General features: G+C 46.3%; 1 pseudogene; it reads left to right on the forward strand.

Moving 5' to 3' along the window:
* The first annotated feature begins 425 nt into the window (after positions 1-425).
* Positions 426-1,218, forward strand: LOC147461310 (uncharacterized; annotated as a pseudogene).
* Positions 1,219-10,689: the final 9,471 nt, after the last annotated feature.

The following is a 10,689-nucleotide window of genomic DNA, read 5'->3' on the forward strand; positions in this document are numbered from 1 at the left end:
AGGGAGCTTATCCCGAGCTGCAAGGGTAGCATATGGACATGGGGATATTATCCCTATCAATCTATCACGGATTTTGGATACATGTGTAGATATCATGCAAGATGTACCCTCCCCTCCTTCGTCGCTGCCAACGTCGACACTTGATCCTCATATGCATGATGAAGAGGTCAGAATAGATAGTTTTTTATGTTCTACTGCTGCTACATTTTCTCACTCAGTGACGCAGAATAGTTTCGCAGGCACAAAAACCAGACATTGCAGCCCTATCATGTATTCAAAGTTTGGTGAAACTTTGAGACACGTCGTGATTCCCCACCTCAAAGACATGATGTGGAACACAGTACTCTTACGCCATTCTAGAGTCTAATGAAGCATTATTCTAAGTCAGCAATCAAGCGGCATAGTCAACTTTGGCTCTTACCCCCATGCTCCTCAGCTCCAAGCAGAAGATGACAAGAGATAGATTTTATTTTTGGAACTGGCCAAAGCTCAGTATGAGAAATGAAGGAAGTGGGGGGGAGTGCCAGGCGGGTACTGTTGACTTCTACTCATTGAATGAATGGGAGAAGCAAGTTAGTGCAGGGCAAAGCGATCTACGAGTTGGGAGCTGCTTTGCGCCCGGAACAGGAGCCATGGGAATGCATATGCCTAGGAAGGTGTTGGATGATGGAACTGAGAAAGAGGTCCAAGAGTTGCTTGATGAAGTGGAACCCCCACTCGGCCTGGTTGGTTGGCATCGAAGGCAGGAAGGGATGTTGGAGGTGCCTCGTGGGGCACCATCTTTAAGTTATGCTACAAGTCCGGCATCCTTGGAGGAGGTTCTCAGTGAGAGCCTAGGGGAATCAGAACGGGTATGGATAGAAGTGGCTAGCCGCCAGTAGTTGCGAGGAGAACCATCTGAACCTGACCGAAATCAGGATAAGAGTAAGTTGAGAAGGCAGGCTGTGGTATTGAAGAGGGAGCCAGGGATTTTACGCAGGCAAATCCAGGGAAGGCATGACAAGTGTATGAAGATGTGGGAACGTCGGTTATGAGACAACCAGGTCTGTCCTATGGAAACATGGTGGGCATGAGCCCCTTCGACGAAAAGATGCACGGTGATTGGATCACAGCTGTGGTTATGGAGATTCAAAGGGGAATGTATTCAGAGTTCTCGTATGGGTTATTCGCATGCCGAGGTGGACCCTCCGGGATTGGTCGCCATTAGGATGCAGTTGAGCAAGAGGGGTGCAAGTCCTGTTATGGACGCACATGTATGGGGCTGAGGATGGCATGGATGGCCAGTTCTCGGCTATGATACCCTCAACAAGGTACCCATTGGTGGGAGATGCCCAAAGCTTAGTTATGGGCTGCTGGAGCTCCCGGTCCTGGTTTGGCTGGTTAGATACGATGCAATTAGAGGGCTAGATGTCCCTAACCCCTTAAGATGGCTCTCGAAGACCTGCAAATAACCAATCCGAAAGGCACATAAACCTGAGCTGAAACAACCAGTTGCACAGAAACTTCTCAGTGAGCAATGCAAACGAGGCGAGAGAGCACTCCTTAATCCCCTCAACCTAGATCTCGAAGCCCTCCAGATAACCAATCCGAAAGGCATAAAAACTTGAGGTGAAACAACCAGCTGTGCATAAACTTCACCGCTAAAAACTTGCTCAATCCCCAATGATAATGATCGGAACCATAATTGACTGTGGGGCTTGCAATTCAAAGCAAATGAAGCAAAGGGACTAGCGCCTTGCAAAACATTCCATAAGACAACATTCCTAACCGGTACTCTTTTGAGCACATTAAAGGTATTTGTAGGCTTTTCACATTGAACATACATGTCCATAAGACTTCACATCACAAACAATTCTACTTCAAGCCCACTCTCGATAATATGCTCATCAACAAATTTTGATGTTTGAATGAGAATGTCCCATTTTGACGTACATTTTGACCAAGGAACCACGCAGAAAAATAATTTTACCCATCTGCATTTTGCAAACATGGACACAAATGCAGCAACCTTGGTGTTATTGATCTGAATTATACAAGCATACAAAAGCCATTGATAGAAGTTAGAATGAGACAACTCAAAGCTATAAGGCTGCTCCATCAAGACCAAAATAAATTTTTGTACATACTATGAATCTGTACAGTCTTCTCAGACCTGTGTCCACTCAAGGTAACATCTTGCGAGGCGCAAGCCTAACCGGCTGATCTACATGTCTATCAATAGGTGATAGGCCGTCCCATAATAGATGATAAGCCCAAGCTCAAAAATGACTCGAGCTTCGCAAAGACTACATGGAGCCTGACCGACTCATTCGAAACAACGAGCTGATCCTCGTCCAAGTCATAAGGCAGTAGCAAATACTCTCCTCATCAACAAGTGGCAAGTTGTGATGCTTGACAACAGGAGTAACCTCGGGCATAATGTCCAATATATCATCATGGACTACAGTATCTACGCGCTCATCCATAAGCACACCTGGGCAACCACATGTGCTGGACACCATCTCCTCCATCTCCCACTCAAAGTCATGCATAGCATCCTCACGCTACCAAAGTCCAATCCTACCAGGATCAAGGGTCTCCCTTAGTCTCTAACTGGCTTCCATTGAGCTCACCCAAATCGCACATAGACGCAGGATGATCAAAGCCTATCGCATCTGGCATAACATCGCACCAAATCTCCTCATCTACATCATCGTCTAAGTCGTGCTCACAAACCGCATAGGGCTCCCCATATTGTACATCAAGCTTTTCTAGCTCATAAAAAACTAGGGGCAACTCATGGCACTGATCTTATGCATATCCTCGCTGATCTACATGTCTATCAATAGGTGGCCTCTCATAGCACTCAAGCGCGCGGCGAGGCCGCAGCCCAAAATAGATGATAAGTCCAAGCTCAAAAATGATTCGAGCTCTAGAAAGACTACATGGAGCCTGATCGGCTCATTCAAAACAACGAGCTGATCCTCGCCCAAGTCATAAAGTGCAAATACTCTCCTCAGCTCGACACCCAGGAGTAAACTCATGCATAATGTCCAATATATCGTCATGGACTGCAGTGTCTACACGCTCATCCATAACCGCATCTGGGCCCGCACACAACAACGACCCCGGATGTATGGTGCCCGGGTCACCTGCTCAAATACCTATACCCAAATCAGCCCCAAGCTGGGCTGAAATTGGAAAGTGAGGAAAGCCTCCCAAGGGCTGATGCAAAGGGCCCCAAACAGGGACTGAATTGAAGATAAAACACCGAGATGTAAGCCACAAAACTTGGTCAGCAAAGAGACTAAAAGTAGGGATGATTTGATAAGAAAGGAGCCTGGAAGGGCTCGACAAAAGGGCCCAAGTGGAGGGCTGAAGTTGATGGTGGAAAGGCTTAGGTGTAGCCTAAACCTATGTATCCAAGCCTCAAGGAGGCAATGCAAACCAACCCCAGATGGGGAATATACCTGAACAACAGAGACCACATCCCCTCACTCAGGCCGGAATCAAACTTCTGTATCCCTTTGATCACTGAGAGATATGGCTGGCTTGTTGAGCTTACACCAAAATATATTGAAGGCATGCTATCAAGACCTCCACTCCCGACAAAGACTGAAGAACAGACCGGGTTGAATCACCCTATCTTCTGGCTTAACCGGATTGAGCTTTGTGTAAGAGCGAAATCGCCGATGCAGAGACTTTTTGTCTAGCATTCTGGTCTGAGCATAAAAACTCCTATGCAGACAAAAGCTTCTCGAATTTCAAAGCTTCCACTTTATTTTATCTGCGTAGGCTGATAAAATAAAGGACCAAGTGTTATCGATCCCTTGAGAATGACGGAGGAGAAGTAATGCCTTCTTCAAGATGAAGCCATTGCAAAGTAAAGAACATCCCCAGCATTGGGAACGCAACCATCCACTTCAGCAGCCGATAGTAATGCATGTGAAACGTAAGCGAAAACTCATCGGTGAAATAAAAGCCATTCTTATCTACCATTTCCAGGATTACTGTGCCAGAAGACTGCACTGAGACACATCGCAATTTGAATTGATGCCTTCCAGGTTGTTCAATCAACTGATCTTTGTAATGCGTTTCGGACCCATGTAATTATGGGTCACCCACTGCTGAAAATGACTCTTCGCAATCACAAAATGACTGCTGCCGCTGCAATGAATGAGCTACAACCTATCGCCTGCTGCTCTACACACGTGCAGACCTGAAACTGACAAGCTGCTGCATGTGCATTTCTAAAACTAACCTACAAAAACTGCTGTTCTTGCTGCAAGCTGTCTACAAATGATGCAGACAAGGAAAAACTGACGACCTGACCTGAAATGCATTGCCTCGATGTGTGTGGAGTTGCTCACGAATAGTTTTCTGCTGTCACGACCAGTTTACGTGCCCTCTGCAGAGGAGTTGAGGCCAAAAAGAAATCCTGCATTGAGTATATGCAAGATCTTGAACACAATTTGCAGTCTGTGGTAACTTTGCAAGCAAAAGAGTATAAAGATAGGCATTAGACAAAGGAACCTTAATGAGGCACTAAGTATATGCAAGATCTTGAACCTGATTTGTAGTCTGTGCTAGTTGACAGAAAGCAACTTTGCAAGCAAAAGAGTATAAAGACATGCATCATATAGAGGAACCCTAATGAGGTTGCTCCTCCAATCCCTCTGCTTGCAACACTAGCTCTACAAAGTTTTAGTGCTGATTTCTTTGCAGCAGAAGGAAATTCAACTTTGGATTTGGGTGGAGATAAGAAGATTAGTATATTGTGTGACATTGTAAACACTACATGTTCCAGCCCATTGATCTCCTACGAGAAACCTATGATCATGAGGACCTCATAACGCGTGTCACATCCCTAAAGAACCTTCTTGCTGTTGTACTTACAAAACAACAACCCACACCTAAATTTGTCAAAGATTGGCACACACTCTTGGAAAATTCCCTACTCTTAGGCCTGCAATTGGATACCAACCTCCAATCCATGTTACTACTTGCTGCCCTACCCTGCTCATGGCGACCTTTCATTACAACCCAAGCCTCAGTAGTTGGCCTCACTGTTGAGATGTTGATTGCCCACATACTCCAGGAGGACATCTTGCATAGCGGCACAACCTCCTCATCGGTGGTGAACACTCCATGTGCCCAATAAGTGCAATGTTTTTCTGGATGACAAAACCAGAGGCCCTTCCGCAAAACCGAAGGCATATAAAGAAGCGGAAGAAAAGAGGAGTGCGAATGCATCGTGTGGGGATGAAATGACAGGAGATGAGGATTAGTTTGTTGAGGTTGAAATGGAGGAACAAATATTTGGTCGAGAAATTGAATGCGATGTTCCCGACCGAAGGGATTATTCTTGATGACGGTGGTAATACGGATGTGGATACTTGTAGTAACTCTTATGCTTCCCGGGATGAGGAATTGATGGCTTTCAAGCCGAATGTGCTGGATAAAGATTGCTCGAATGAAAGCCATATTGATGAGTGCCCGACTGGCCCTGTTCCCTCTCTTTACGATTGTGCTTGGGGAGTGCAAGAATGCATGGGGATGTTGAATTCGGAAAAGGCTGACATGCATCGTGTAGTGGAATTGAATGAGGAAGTCTTAGAGGAGCGTCAGGTGGGCCCTGACGACTCCCACCCAGTTGGGGTATAAAGCCCAATGTGGTCACCCAGGTAAGTGGGCGGGCCGCCAGGTATGTACACATATTCTTTTGTAAAAACCTAATAAGAACTCACTATGCTCTACACATTACAGGAGAGCGAGTTCACCATATCGTCATGCTCTTCTTCTCGCACTCTCTCTCTCGCGTCGCACTTCCGCTCGTACTCCTTCAACTGGTATCAGAGCTCAGATCGAGGCTCGGGGCAGCATTTGCAGGTAGCCAGAGTCACCTGCTCAGATTAGAGTGAGATTCGACAGGCGAAGACACGGCCCCAAATCTAGTGCGAGAGCTCAAAAGGCTTGGTGTTCTCAGAATTTCATTCTGAGGTCATCTCGGCCACTGTTCGGCTTCGAGAAAGTTCTACACAGGCCATTTTTGACTACGTGGTCTCAGCGGATGCAGATCCGACTCTACAAATTTGGGGTTTCGGCCTACGACTGCAGGTGCTGAGGATATCGACACTCCCAGAGTGTTGATTTGTGGCTGTCTACACATCGAAGGACGGCTCACAGTTCTTGGAGGCGTGTCACATACGACACGGGTGCATCTACACACAGACTGTAGGCGATATCCACTAGTTCATCAGGTAGCTTGTGTTTGTTGCTTGATATTCCATATTTCATCCTGACATTGTGGGTACTTCCACATGGGATGTATTGTCAGAGATGATGTATGTCTGTTGAGGGTTTGCTGGTTGTGAGTCACACAGCAAACAACCCCCGCAGCGGTTACAGCATATAGTGGGAAATTTGTGGATGTATGATTTTGTGGGAAGTCTATGTATTGTCAGATTTACTGCAGCCTTTGTTGAGGGTCGAGTGAGGTTTTATTGAGCTGGGGGATTCTCGAATGTTGAGATCCTTTCGGTGATAGAGGTCTTGGAGTGATCCCTTGAGCACCCTTAGATAGGCAGCTAGGATGTATTGACTGTGAGTTAGACAGTTGGGATTGCATCTTTGCTTTACTGCCGTTGAGGCATTGTCGCAGTCTATGCTTACAGGACAGTGACAGAAAGTACAGGTGCAGGACAGGTTTACCCACAGCTTATAGTGTTAGAGAGACAGTGGTTTTTTGAGCTGTTTTTGGTTTGTTTTAAAAAGGAGAAGTGTTATAAGCTTTGAATGGAAGCCCCGGTAAACGGCGGCAGTAACTCTAACTGTCCTAAGGTAGCGAAATTCCCCGACAAAGGGGTGGTTTGACAGAGATGTTCGACAACATAATCGGGCAATATGCTGGGACATCCGCCCGAATTTCAGTATCCAAGAACCTTAAGTGTAGGTAAACTCAAACAGGAGCAACAAGAACTAAGCGAACAAGTATGCTTTGAAAAAACAAACCCTTAGTGACTCCGACCCTAGGATTTGTCGACTTACTCCGCGACGATTACATTGAAAAGGATCGTAGCCGTGGCATCTATTTTACCCAAGATACACCTGAGCCATTTTACAAAGGAGACTCTGCCGAAATTTCTGCAGAATCTGAAGATTTATTGGTTCATTTGACAGGTTGATATTGGTTCAAAGGTCAGTTTATAGGAGAAACTCTGCCGAATTTTTCCCAGGAAAGTAAACTACTGTGAAACGTAGCTATGGCTGGATCACAGGACACTGCTCTTTACAATATCAAGAAGCTGGATGGAACCAATTTCCCATTGTGGAAGAAGCAGATTTGGCATGTGTTGGTACAAAAGAAGCAGATAAAACCTATAAAGCTCAAGGGGATAAAACCACGAGATATGGACGAAGATGAATGGAGCGAAATGGATGAATTGGTACTTTCTACCATTATGCTGACTTTGGAAGAAAGCGTTTACTTCAATCTAGCAAACGAGATGTCGGCTTATGAAGCATGGACAAAGCTGAGTGATCTTTATGAGAAGTAGAGTGCAGCTTCACAGGTATACTAGATTAAGAAGCTTGTTGACTTGAAGATGAAAGAAGGGACACCTATGTCCAATCATGTGAATGAATTCAACACCATCTACAGTCAGTTGTCAGCTCAAGGTGTCAAGTTTGATGAACCTGTTAGAGCTATGTTCCTGTTGATCACATTGCCGAAAAGTTGGGACAATCAGTTGTCAGCTCAAGGTGTCAGTTTACAGGGGAAACTCTGCCGAATTTTTCCCAGGAAAGTAAACTACTGTGAAGCGTAGCTATGGCTGGATCACAGGACACTGCTCTTTACAATATCAAGAAGCTGGATGGAACCAATTTCCCATTGTGGAAGAAGCAAATTTGGCACGTGTTGGTACAAAAGAAGCAGATAAAACCTATAAAGCTCAAAGGGATAAAACCAGAAGATATGGACGAAGATGAATGGAGCGAAATGGATGAATTGGCACTTTCTACCATTATGCTGACTTTGGCAGAAAGCGTTTACTTCAATGTAGCAGACGAGATGTGGGCTTATCAAGCATGGTTAAAGCTGAGTGATCTTTATGAGAAGCAGAGTGCAGCTTCACAGGTATACTGGCTTAAGAAGCTTGTTGACTTGAAGATGAAAGAAGGGACACCTATGTCCAATCATGTGAATGAATTCAACACCATCTACAGTCAGTTGTCAGCTCAAGGTGTCAAGTTTGATAAACCTGTTAGGGACACATTTGGATGGTCAGCAATGTACCGCCACGGAGATATACCGGGCTGAGCCAGGGGGCCAACGAGCAACTAAGATGTCTGGTGAGATGTGTGGGCATGAGATGTGTGGTCATGAGTGGAGAAGCATGTCAAAACAAGTAAGGGATGATCGAGGGATTCCCCCTAAGAAAAAACACGTAGGACAAATAAGGGATGAATAGGATAGACCCGAGTCGATGGGCCAACAATTGGTCACATGTACCGGTGTGTATCAACTGGCGGGGCAACCAGGCAGCAGGTTATGCTGAATCGGAATGAGGTTAAACAGAGGAGAGCGCGTAAGCCGTCTGTTGCGGGAATGCTCATGAATGATCGAGGTAATCAATCTTGGACGGAAAAGCAGCTGGAACTAAGGACAGCTGTGGATAAGAGGTGGGTACCTCCCCGATGAAACAAGTCAAGGGTGATTCAGTTATGCGAAATGGGCACACTAACGGTGTTCACGTTCTTGGTATGGTTGATAATCGGGGTGCTGGACAGTCCCAGGCAAGGCACGGTAGTGAATTGCAGTATAAAGACTGCGACACGAACAAACGAAACAGACCTGCCCACGGGAGGTCCAAAAGCGCAGCGGTTTGCACTGTTACCAACCATGGATGAGTGGTGGATACCTCCTCGTTACGACAGTGGTGAATGCACAAAGAGATTCAAAAGGTAGCCTTCGATACTCAGCAGCCATTTGGGTATATTGGCGGGAATGATGCAATACGAGGACAGCACAAGGACGGAGAATAGGGACAGTCAAATCTTATGTGAGGCAACTGGATTCGTTTGGCTAATTGCTTGGATTGAGTTTATGATGGTGGAGGACACTAAGTATATGCATGCACCTGGGACAGGACAATGTACACCCCATCGCAAGGAGGGGAATTACTTCTCTTTGTATGAAATAGGTGCTTTCGATGAGGACATCGAGCTTTTTTGGGGGAGGGGTGAATGTTACGGGTCCCATTTTGTGAGCACTCTTCAGGACCCTTCACTACGTCTCGGCCCCTCGATGCTAGCATGTTTACCTATTTCGAGGCCTCGAGGGCTTCGAGCCAATGAGAGGCCTCGAGTGTGGGAAGGCCCTATGGTGGAAAGGGTTATTGAGAACTCGAGTAGGGCTACTGTGTGGGCATAGACCCTTGAGGTTTAAATAAGGATAGGTCATGAGGCTGGATGTGAAAGGGTACTCCAGGCGCTGAGGGGATTAAGGCAAAAAGACATGCATAATGATTCATTATCGAACCTACGGGTTCGACGTAGGCGCTCAGAGTGTAGAGCTAGGAAAACTATGCCTCGGTACAGCTGGACTGCGTGCCGGGTACACAGGTCGCCCCTGCATAGGCAGGTCATAGGCACATCCCAGGGGGGAAACGTGTAGGCTGTGAGCCATCCCTCAGAGGGGGCCGCGAGTAGCAGACTTATCAACAGGTTACGTTACAGCAGGGCTTCGCCCCCATACTACTTGACACAGGCATTTAGTGGCACCCGCAGTGGGCTGTGGCATAGAACCATTGCACTAGGAAACAAGTGGAATCATCATAACATCCAGCCGAGTCCGAGCAGGTGGAGTTTTTTGAGTGCTAAGGAAGAGCAGGTTGTTAACAGACTAAGCAGTATCTATTTGCGTACCGTCGCCTTGTTTCATATCGCCCACAAGGGGTTGCGTTGTGGATGCCACCTGGTCTCAGCTAAACTAGTGCTGGCTTTTGTTTCTTGGATTCTGAATGTATGCAGTAGGCTTTTTGATCGGGGTTGAAACTGCCCGTGGTATGTATGTCGTTGTTAGGTGCAACAGAATGAGTTTACGCTTTGGTCGAATTGAGTGCTCCGAATTGTGCTCAAGGTTCCTTTTATTCTTATGGAAGGTAGAGCCTTCTGTTCTTAATGAGAGAATACTATGACCACAAACAAAGTGAATGGACACTGTGCGTGCAAGTGTATGAGACTGAGAGATAGAGAGAGAAGAGAGATAAGACACCGGAGATGTTGTAAAACCCTCCTACAAAGGTCCCACTCGCATCGGCGAGAGTGGTCTATTATGTTTGCACAATCTGGTACAAATGGTATGCATGAGATTGATGCAAGTCTAGGCTATGTTGACGACGACGACGGGGATGACGAGGCCGACACTAGGGCTGAAATCTGCAATCTTTCTTCTGCTGTCCAAAAACGCTATGGGTTGAAATCTGTTGCGGGTCCAAAAACGCTGATTTTTGGGGCTGCTTCTGTGGGTCTTTGTCGCTGAAATTCTGCAGGTTTAGGGCTGAAAAGCAGAGGTTCTTAAGGCTGAAAACTGAGGTCTTACCGGGCTGAGTCTGCTACCTTTAGGGGGCTAAATCCTCATGAAAATGCCAGGTTACTTCTGTCAAAAACGCTAGGATGATGGTAATTAAAAACGCTAGGTAGGCTGGG

This window comes from Adiantum capillus-veneris, chromosome 3 (genome assembly GCF_014529385.1).
Source record: "Adiantum capillus-veneris isolate H3 chromosome 3, ASM1452938v2, whole genome shotgun sequence".
NCBI classification, from domain to species: domain Eukaryota; kingdom Viridiplantae; phylum Streptophyta; class Polypodiopsida; order Polypodiales; family Pteridaceae; genus Adiantum; species Adiantum capillus-veneris.